At 37.7% G+C, this 11002-nt stretch overlaps 1 protein-coding gene across 6 annotated transcripts in view; it reads left to right on the top strand.

Moving 5' to 3' along the window:
* Window positions 1–479: 479 nt before the first annotated feature.
* LOC106082527 (CUGBP Elav-like family member 2) overlaps window positions 480–11002 on the top strand; it is a 632612-nt gene continuing 622089 nt past the window's right edge. For 3 of the 6 annotated variants that reach the window (XR_009397811.1, XR_009397808.1, XM_013245088.2), the window contains exon 1: window positions 480–763. The gene's annotated coding sequence lies outside the window, so the exon portion shown is untranslated. The remainder of the gene's footprint in view (window positions 764–11002) is intronic. The other 3 variants (XR_009397814.1, XR_009397813.1, XR_009397812.1) reach the window with 2 other exon arrangements.

Here is an 11002-nt window from a genome sequence, read left to right as displayed (position 1 = left end):
CTATAAACATTGAATATATTTTTACAGTGTACCTATAAAATTACTCTCGTAGTCACTTAATGACGAATATAATTATTTTGTACCAATAACATTAACAATGCCGCCTCTAAATAAACCAAATCGGAATAAAAGCAAAACACAAAACAAAAAATACTTTTCGAAAAAAAAAATCCCTGCTCGTTGGACCATCCCAGCATCGGTCAGTTTGTCAGAGTCTGTTGTCTTGATAAGATTTCATCAAAATCGTTTTGTCTCTGTATTTCCTCAGTGAATTTTGTGTACGTCGTAGTGCATATCGTCGTCGTCGTCGTCGTAGTTATCGTTATCGTTGTCGTTACGTCCTCGAAATTGTGGTGTGTTTTGGCTTTTTTCTTACGTGATTACGTCCTTGATATTGCACGCACCTTAAAAAACAAAAAACGTCCACATTGAGAAATCAAAAATCTGGGCTGTATTGAATGAACTGGAAAATTTTTGGCTTAAACATAAAAGTGATGTCCAACATTTAAACAAAAAAAAAAAAAAAACAAAAGAAGAAGGAAAACCAAATTCCAAATTTACCAATTTCGATATTTTTGGTACACTTTACAATTTTGGTTGGTGATTTGTACTTTCATCTCTCAGCTTTGTCTTTGTCTTAAGTCTTGTGCAGAACAGTTCTAAAACTCAGCTTTTGTCGCTCTCTCTCTCTCTCTCACTCTATCTAATATAACTCTCTGCGAAGCTTCAGTCTTGTTTCGTTTTTGTTGGTATTCTGATCTATGTGAGTATTTTGAAACGAAAAAATAAAGAAAATTATTATGGTTTTTGTAGCTATGGCGATTGCATGTTGTATTCCTTATCAATGGTTTATATTGAATGTTTTTGTTTATTTGTTCATTGTGTGTAAGTTTGAAATTTTTGCTTGACTACCGTAATGCCGCTTTTTCAGTTTCAAGACACAAACCTATGATTTTTTATGAAATGAACCCTTTCCAAGTGAAAGGACAGCAATTTAGTTTAATATTCATTTGTAAATTGTATATATATATATATATATATATATATGGAAGGATATGATGTAGGGCCCCTTAAAGTTTAGCTTAAAAAATCGAATGGAACATATCTGCAGAGGAACTCTACTAAGATGGAAAAAGACAGGCAAGTATTATGTGTATAATCCATATTTTAACCACAATCAAAATACATATGCTAAACTATGAAATTTTTCCTTTTGATCTAATCAGCACTTGAAATCATTGCAATAATAGTAGCTGGCTCAATGCGCCTCGCTGCACCATAAAAAGGCATTTTGAAAATGGATTTTCCTTTATGCATTTTTAAGCTGGTGATCAAGACATTCGTCTCGTTCAGATTCACACTAAAAATTTTTTTTTGTATTGGTCATCTTCTTTCAAAATCAAAGTTTCAAAGCTATCACTTGGGATAGTCCGTTTTTATACCCACCACCGAAGGATGGGGGTATATTCATTTTGTCATTCCGTTTGCAACACATCGAAATATCCATTTCCGACCCTATAAAGTATATATATTCTTGATCAGCGTAAAAATCTAAGACGATCTAGCCATGTCCGTCCGTCTGTCCGTCTGTCTGTTGAAATCACGCTACAGTCTTTAAAAATTGAGATATTGAGCTGAAATTTTGCACAGATTCTTTTTTTGTCCTTAAGCAGGTTAAGTTCGAAGATGGGCTATATCGGACTATATCTTCATATAGCCCCCATATAGACCGATCCGCCGATTTAGGGTCTTTGGCCCATAAAAGCCACATTTATTATCCGATTTTGCTGATATTTGGGACAGTGAGTTGTGTTAGGCTCTTCGACATGCTCCTTTAATTTGGTCCAGATCGGTTCAGATTTGGATATAGCTGCCATATAGACCGATCCGCCGATTTAGGGTCTGAGGCCCATAAAAGTCACATTTGTTATCCGATTTTGCTGAAATTTGGGGCAGTGAGTTGTGTTAGGCCCTTCGACTTCCTTCGTTAATTTGGCTCAAATCGGTTCCGATTTGGATATAGCTGCCATATAGACCGATCCTCTGATATAGGGTCTTAGGCCCATAAAAGCCACATTTATTATCCGATTTTGCTGAAGTTTGGGAAAGTGAGTTGTGTTAGGTCCTTCGACATCCTTCTTTAATTTGGCCCAGATCGGTTCAGATTTGGATATAGCTGCCATATAGACCTACCCTCCGATTTAGGGTCTTAGGCCCATAAAAGCCACATTTATTATCCGATTTCGCTGAAATTTGGTGCAGTGAGTTGTATTAGACCCTTCGACTTCCTTCGTTAATTTGGCCCAGATCGGTTCCGATTTGGATATAGCTGCCATATAGACCGATCCTCCGATTTAGGGTCTTAAGCCCACAAAATCCACATTTATTATCCGAATTTGATGAAATTCGGGACAGTAAATTGTATTAGGCCCTTCGACATCTTTCTTCAATTTGGCCCAGATCGGTTCAGATTTGGATATAGCTGCCATATAGACCGATTTCTTGATTTAAGGTTTTGGGCCCATAAAAAGCTCATTTATTGTCCGATGTCGCCGAAATTTTGGGACGGTGTGTTATGTTTAGCCCCTTGACATACTTCTGCAATATCGCACAGATCGGTCCAGATTTGGATATAGCTGCCATGTAGACCGAATTTTGATTAAAGGTGCTTTACATATATACCCGAGGTGGTGGGTATCCAAAGTTCGGCCCGGCCGAACTTAACGCCTTTTTACTTGTTAAAGATCCTGTGTATATTTTTAATCCCTTTTTGTTTTGGTTGGGATGTGGGAGGGGGGTTGCCCTCTGACAAATCCTTTCATTTGTGTACAATATGAACTCAGTCGTCCTACATGACAGTTGTTTGTTTAGTTGTGGAGGAAAGAGTCGGTCCTAGCGTCGAGGGGGGCTAGGACTCAAAAGAGCATTTATTTCAGTCCTTTATTGTCCCATGCATGTCCATGCTGAACGATAGGACGTGACCCAGATACTTGAATCCTTACATCAACATTAGGGACTGTCAACAGGAGGGACTGTCCCAGACTCTGTTAAATGTGTATACAAAATTCGTAGTCAACTCCCAAATAACTTTTATTTGATATCCATTTTGTGACGTCGGACATTCATGTCCGTTTTGGGGGTTTTTCATGTTGGCGGGTCTACCTAAATTCTTTTAACAGATTTGTACTCAACTTCCAAATACATTTCACAAATATGTCCGGTTGAGGGGTTTGGGGGGTGGGGAGGCCCCTCAGACACGAAGAAATAAATTTTTATACGTATCAGATTCTTACTCTACTTTTAAATACCTTTCATTTAATATCCATATTGTCCCAATTATTGTAGTAAATAAGACCTGCTGGGGGGCTTGGGGTGTGGGGAAATACCAACGAATACATTTTTATATCAGATTTTATTTAAGTACCTTTCATTTGATACCCATATTGCCCAACGCGGTGAAAGTGTTCTGTTGGGGGGTTCTTTGGGGGTGGGGGACCCCCCCGAACACTTAGGGTGAAATTTGTATACCAAATTTGTACTCTACTCTCAAATACCTGTCATTTAAAACCCATATTGTCCCAATCGGTAAACATGTCCGCCCGGGTGGGTTTTGTGATGGGGCGTCCCCCCAGGTTATTACACCCAAACATTTTACACCAATTTCGTGTCTTTGGGATATCATGGCAAGGCATACAAAATGTGGCTTAAATCGGTGCGCGTATCTCCGAGACCTGGCGTTTTTGAAAATTGTGGTAAGGGGGAGGGTCCCACCCCCCTCGCCCCATCCCCCTTCAGATTAAAAAAAAAATGTAGTTCACTATTTTCACCGGGTGCTTTTGTGAAACAGACTAGCAAACTAAGAAACAAAACGCAGCAATTTCATTATACCCACCACCATAGGATGGGGGTATACTAATCTAGTCATTCCGTATGTAACACCTCGTAATATTCGTCTAAGATCCCATAAAGTATATATATTCTTGATCGTCTCGACGTTCTGAGTCAATCTAGCCATGTCCGTCTGTCCGTCTGTCGAAGTCACGATAGCGGTCGAACGCATAAAACTAGCCGCTTAAAATTTTGGATTGCAAATGGGCCATATCGGTTCAGATAAAGATATAGTTCTCATATAAACCGATCTCCCGATTTGACTTCTTGAGATCCTGGAAGCCGCAATTTTTGTCTCCCGATTTGACTTCTTGAGACCCTGGAAGCCGCATTTTTTGCCCAATTTGGCTGAAGCTTTGTATGTAGTGTTTGGTTATGACTTTCAACAACGATCTTACGATTTGACTTCTTGAGCCCCTGGAAGCCGCAATTTTTGTCCTGTTTGGCTGAAATTGAATCGAATCGGTTTCTAACCTGATATAGCTGCCATATAACCTATCTCCCGATTTCACTTCTTGAGCCCTTACAAGCCGCAACTTTTCTCCGATGTGGCTGAAATTGAGCATGTATTGCGATGACTTTTAATAACTGCGCCAAGTACGGTCCGAATCGGTTTCTATACTGATAAAGCTTCCCGATTTGATTTCTTATACCCCTGGAAATCTCAATTTTTGTCCGATTTGGCTGAATTTTTGTATGCGGTGTTAATTCCGATTTCTTACAACTTTACCAAATACGGTCTAAATCAGTCTATAACCTGATATAGCTCCCATGTAAACCAGTCTCTCGAACATCCTTATCAGGTTTCTAGAAGCTTAAATTTTTTCTGTTTTGACAGAAGTTTGGTGTGTAGAATAAAATTATGCCCTTTCAACTAAATTTATTTTGTATACATTTTTAGCAGACTCCATGGTGGTGGATTGCCGGCTGAACTTAGCACGCTCAAAATTTCAGCGCAATACCTAAGTTTTCAAAGGTAAAATTGCAAATTTTTCCATTCCATTAAGGAGAAGGGGCAAACTTCTAACATATTATCGAGTGCTGTCCGATTCAATGATATGCGACACCTCTTTGGGGAGAAGTTTTTACATGGCATAGTACCTCAGAAATGTCGCCTACATTTGTAAGGGGATAATCACCGCTGAAAATTTTCTGATGAACGGTATTTGAACCCAGGCGTTCGACGTCATAGGCACATAGGCTAACCTCTGCGGCACCGTGGCCTCGTTTTCAAAGGCTGCACAGTGTTGCCAAATCGAAAAATGACGAAATGAATATACACCCTATCCTAGGTTTGGGTATATAAATATTTCAAAAAAACGCAACAATAAAAAAGCTCAACTGGCCGGAGTCGAGCAAATTTTTTCGACTCAGATTCCGACTCCGTTGTCCTGGTTATAACATGGTGCAATTATTTTCTACTAAGTTATAATGCAAGGATCCATTGACCCATACTCATTTGAAATAAAGTTAGTTATTGTATATTATTGGGTTGCCCAAAAAGTAATTGCGGATTTTTTAAAAGAAAGTAAATGCATTTTTAATAAAACTTAGAATGAACTTTAATCAAATATACTTTTTTTACACTTTTTTTCTAAAGCAAGCTAAAAGTAACAGCTGATAACTGACAGAAGAAAGAATGCAATTACAGAGTCACAAGCTGTGAAAAAATTTGTCAACGCCGACTATATGAAAAATCCGCAATTACTTTTTGGGCAACCCAATAGTTTAAATCGGCCCCCAATACCAGCCAGCATATTCCCAACCTGGAAGAGTTCCTGGCAATTCTGTAAGAACATTGCACCCTACTTGTGTGTTGGTATGCCTGGTCGACTGGTATTCAGTATCAGTCGCACCAAATCTCCTTTTCGTGATTTTTATGTTTTTGCCAAAGAAGGCCGATGGTATAAGCAAATAGAAGACATGCTAAGATGAAGGGAAACCAATTTTATCCCCTGGATCGGAACAAGGAGTCTATGATGGAAGCCTCTGCATATCAGCCTTTTGTTGACTACTGGCTAGATTGACACCGGAATAGAAGTATCAGTGACAAACAACTTACCATAGCCAGATATCATCATCGCATATGTCGGCAATAAGGAGTCGATTTGTTGCCTGCTTCCGGACATGAGATCTTCAGCTCCTCTGGATAACAGATGGAGACTCTAAGATGAGCATATTGTTGGTATTATATTATCAATAGCCCTGCACCCCATTATTTGGGTGCATGAAAATTCAGCCTTGCAAAATTTCTCATCAATAACAAATTTGTTTTTGTCTTGAGTCTTCTTTTTGCATTTGATCCAAATTGATTTGATATCGTTCTTGTTTTTATTCATTTGCTTGTAACTCAAATGAATTGCCTGACCCATTAAACGATCAATGTGTGGCTATCTATTTTTGTTACAATTTCGAAAAGAAGAAAAAAAAATTAAAATGTCATTATAAAAAGGCAAAGATATAAAGCAACTAAATTCACTTAGTCAAAATAGAAATAAATGGGGAGAGAGTGATGTAAATTGCAATCAAGATGCATTGTGAAGATTTACTATACAAATCGTTATAATATTCCTACAACTATTGTAAAATTTTGTAGAGTATTACGGAGTTTAATGTTACTGAATGCTTCCGTTCAAATTAAGACAAAATCTATTACATTTGAGGGTGTTTATTCACGTTTTTCGTTTATTTACCCTCCACCATAAAATGGGGGTATACTAATTTCCTCATTCTGTTTGCAACACCTCGAAATATGCGACTCAGCGTCATGTCATTTTAAGACGAACTAGTCTTGTCCGTCCGTCTGTCTGTCGAAAGCACGCTAATCGAAGAAGTAAAACTAGGCACTTGAATATTTTTTACTAGTGTAGGTTGATTGTTATTGTAAATCGGTCCATGTTTTAATATATCTGTCATATAAACCGATCTTGTGTCTTGACTTCTTGAGCCTCTGGAGGATGCAATTCTAGTCCGATCTGACTGAAATGAAAATGCACGTTATGTTTTGGTGTCACTTCCAACAACTGTGCTAAGTATGATTGAAATCGGTTGATAACCTGGTATAGCTGCCATATAAACTGATCTTGGATCTTGACTTCTTCAGCAGTTGGAGGGCGCAATTCTCATCCAATTTGGCTGAAATTTTGCACGAGGAGTTTTGTTATGATTTCCAATAACTGTGTTTAGTACGGTCCAAATCGCTCTATAAACCGATCTCCCGATATGATTTAATGAGCCCCTGGAAGCCGCAATTTTTGTCCGATTTGGGTGAAGTTTTGAACAAAGCGTTCTGTTATGACTACCAACAACTGCGCTCAGTATGGTTCAAATCGGTCAAAAACATGATATAGCTTTCATATAGACCGATCTCCCGATTTGACTTCTTGAGCCCCTGGAAGCCGCAATTTATGTTCGATTTGGCTGAAATTTCGCCCGTACGTTTTGAAATCGCAGATCAATACTTCGAGGTGCAACAAACGGAATGACTAGATTAGTACAACCCCATCCTATGGTAGTGGGTATACAAAATTGATTTTTTCCAAAAAAAAAAAGAAAATATTACAGATAAAGCAAAAAAAAAAAGAAGTAAAAAGGCAATAAGTTCGGCCGGGCCGAACTTTGGATACCCACCACCACGGGTATATATGTTAACCCCCTTTCGTCACAATTCTGTAAAAATTGCATAACTTATGCACCCAAATTCGGCACGGACCTAGAGTTGTCTAATAAATATAAGTCGTTGTTGAATTTTGTATTTCAAATTTCAACAAATAACGCTTTTATGAGCTTCAGACCTTTAATCGGCATATCGGTCTATATGACAGCTATATCTAACTACAGTCCTTACCATATTTAGGTCGGATGGCGGCGGGTCTAATTTCAGCGAAATCGAATAAAAAATAAAGCTTTCATGTGCTCCGTACTCGCTATCAGGAGATCGATCTGCATGGCAGCTATATCCAAATATAGTCCGTTACGAACCATATTTGGGACGGATGTCGGAAGACCAAAAACTACCCACTGTGTCAAATTTTAGCAGAATCGGATAAAAAATAAAGCTTTTATGGGCTTCAGATCTTTTATAGGCAGATTCGTCTATATGACATCTATATTTAAATATAGTTTGACCTCAACCATATTAAGCTCGGATATCAAGAGGCTCACATCAACTCACTGTTTCAAATTTCAGCGAAATCGGGAAATAAATATAGATTTTATGGGCTCCAGATCTTTAATCGGCAGATCGGTGTATATGGCAGCTATATCTAAATATAGTCCGATCTGGACCATATTTGGGTCCTATATTAGGAGGCCTAAATCTACTAACCGTTTTAAATTTCAGCGAAATCGGTTAAAAAATAAAGTTTTTATGGTCTTCAGACCCTTTATCGGCAGATCGGTCCATATGACAGCTATTTCTAAATATAGTCTGTTCTGGACTATATTTGGGTCAGCTGTAGGGAGGCTTTAGGCTACTCACTGTTTTAAATTTCAGGGAAATCGGACAAAAAAAAAGCTTTTATGGGCTTCAGATCCCTTATCGGGAGATCGGTCTATATGGCAGCTATATCCACATATGATCCGATTTGGCTCGTTCAAGAACTTAACCAGCGTGCATCAAAAAGATGTATCTGTGCCAAATTTCAGCTCAATATCTCAATTTTTAAAGGCTGTAGAGTGATTACAACAGAAGGACGGACGGACGGACGGACAGATGGATAGCCGGACAGACACACGGACATCGTTAAATCGTCTTAGAATTATACGACGGTCCGAAATATATATACCTTTAAGGGTCAAAAATTCATGTTTCGATGTATTGTAAACGGAATAACTAAATGAATATACCCGCTATCCTACGACGGTGGGTATAATAAATCTTAGTAATAGTGCATCATAACATTCATGGTGGAGTGTGAAAAAGGGCAATTTCCTTTCAAAACTTCTCAACCAGGGTGATCGGTTGAAATGTTTTTAAAACCAACATAAGCAAAACGAGTCAGTGTAGACATGGCATTACATCTGGAAGGTGAGATTTTTCCATACCCTGAAACGCCTTAAATTAGGTCACAATTTTTAGATTTTTTATGATTGCTTAGATATGTACGTCACAACACTGTCTGACATGAGGAATGTCAAATAACCAAAATTAATTTTTGATACATAATTTTTCAGTTTTAGTCATAAATTCTTTGTGAAATATTAGTTTTTTAAGTTTAAATTGTATTAAAAATATCTTGGTCAAATAATCGTAAATTTCGTGAACTCTTGCAAAAGAAGAAGGAAAGAAGCCGGAGAAAATAAAATTGTCAAACTTCTGATATCTGACACAAAAATAGAAGGTAAGTGAAGAAGGATATTTGTTTCTTTTAATGTGATATTTATTTGGCTATAGCATACTGCACGCGTAGTATTGAAAGCGTGGAATGGCACTGACAATAGAAACTGCATTTCTATCTAATATGCAATAGGTCCAACTAATATGCTATAAATTATCCATCATATAGACCTACCAATATAAGATTGGTTTTTATTCCCACCATCGAAGGATAAAGGGCATATTCATTTAGTCATTCCGTTTGCAACACATCGAAATATCAATTTGCGACTCTCCAAAGTATATATATTTCGGATCGTCGTAAAATTCTAAGACGATTTGACGATGTCCGTGTATCTGTCCGTCTATCCGTCTGTCCATCCGTCAGTTGTAATCACTCTACAGCCTTCAAAAATTGAGATATTGAGTTGAAATTTGGCTCAGATACGTCGTTTTGATGCACGCTGGTTAAGTTCTTGAACGGGCCAAATCGGACCATATTTGGATATAGCTGCTATATAGACCGATTTTTCGATAAAGGGTCTGATGCCTGTAAAGGCTTTATTTTTTATCCGATTTTGCTAAAATTTAAAACCGTGAGTAGTTTTTGGCCTACCAACATCTGACCCAAATACAGCCCAGATCGGCCTAAACAGTGTGTAGTTTTAGGCCTCCCGACATCTGACTTATTATGGTCCATATCGGACTATATTTATATATAGCTACCATATATACCGATCTGCCCATAAAGTGTCTAATGCCCATTAAAACTTTTAAACAGTGAGTAGTTTTAGGCTTCCCGACATCTGACCCAAATATGGTTCCGATCGGACTAAATTTAGATATAGCTGCCATATAGACCGATCTGCCGATAAAGGGTCTGAAGCCCATAAAAGTTTTAGTTGTTGCCCAATTTCGCTGAAATTTGAAACAGTGTGTTATTTTAAGCCTCCCGACATCTGACACAAGTATGGTTCAGATCGGACTACATTTAGATATAGACCGATATCCCGACAAAGGGTCAGATCCCATAAAAGCTTTATTATTTATCAGATTTCGCTAAAATTTAAAACAGTGAGTCATTTTAGGACTACCAACATCTGACCCAAATATAGTTCAGATCGGCCTATATTTAGATATAGCTGCCATATAGACTGTTCTCCCGATAAAGGGTCTGAAGCTAATAAAAGCTTTATTTTTTAACCGATTTCGCTGAAATTAAAAACAGTGAGTAGTTTTTGGCTTACCAACATTTGACCCAAATATAGCTTAGATCGGACTATATTTAGATATTAGCTGCCCTATAGACCGATCTCCCGATAAAGGGTCTGAAGCTCATAAAACATTTCTTTTTTAACCGATTTCGCTGAAATTTGAAACAGTGAGTAGTTTTAGGCCACCCACCATCCGATCCAAATATGGTAAAAATAGGACTGTATTTAGATATAGCTGTCATATAGACCGATATGCCGGTTAAGGGTCTGAAGCTCATATAGGCTTTATTTATTACCCGATTTTATTGAAATTTGAAATACAAAACTCAACAGTGACTTATATTGGGTTGCACAAAAAGTAATTGCGGATTTTTCATATAGTCGGCGTTGACAAATTTTTCACAGCTTGTGACTCTGTAATTGCATTCTTTCTTCTGTCAGTTATCAGCTGTTACTTTTAGCTTGCTTTAGAAGAAAAGTGTAAAAATGTATATTTGATTAAAGTTCATTCTAAGTGTTATTGAAAATGCATTTACTTTCTTTTAAAAAATCCGAAATTACTTTTTGGGCAACCCAATATTTA

This window comes from Stomoxys calcitrans, chromosome 3 (genome assembly GCF_963082655.1).
Source record: "Stomoxys calcitrans chromosome 3, idStoCalc2.1, whole genome shotgun sequence".
NCBI classification, from domain to species: Eukaryota; Metazoa; Arthropoda; class Insecta; order Diptera; family Muscidae; genus Stomoxys; species Stomoxys calcitrans.
This window is presented reverse-complemented; position numbering and strand designations above follow the sequence as displayed.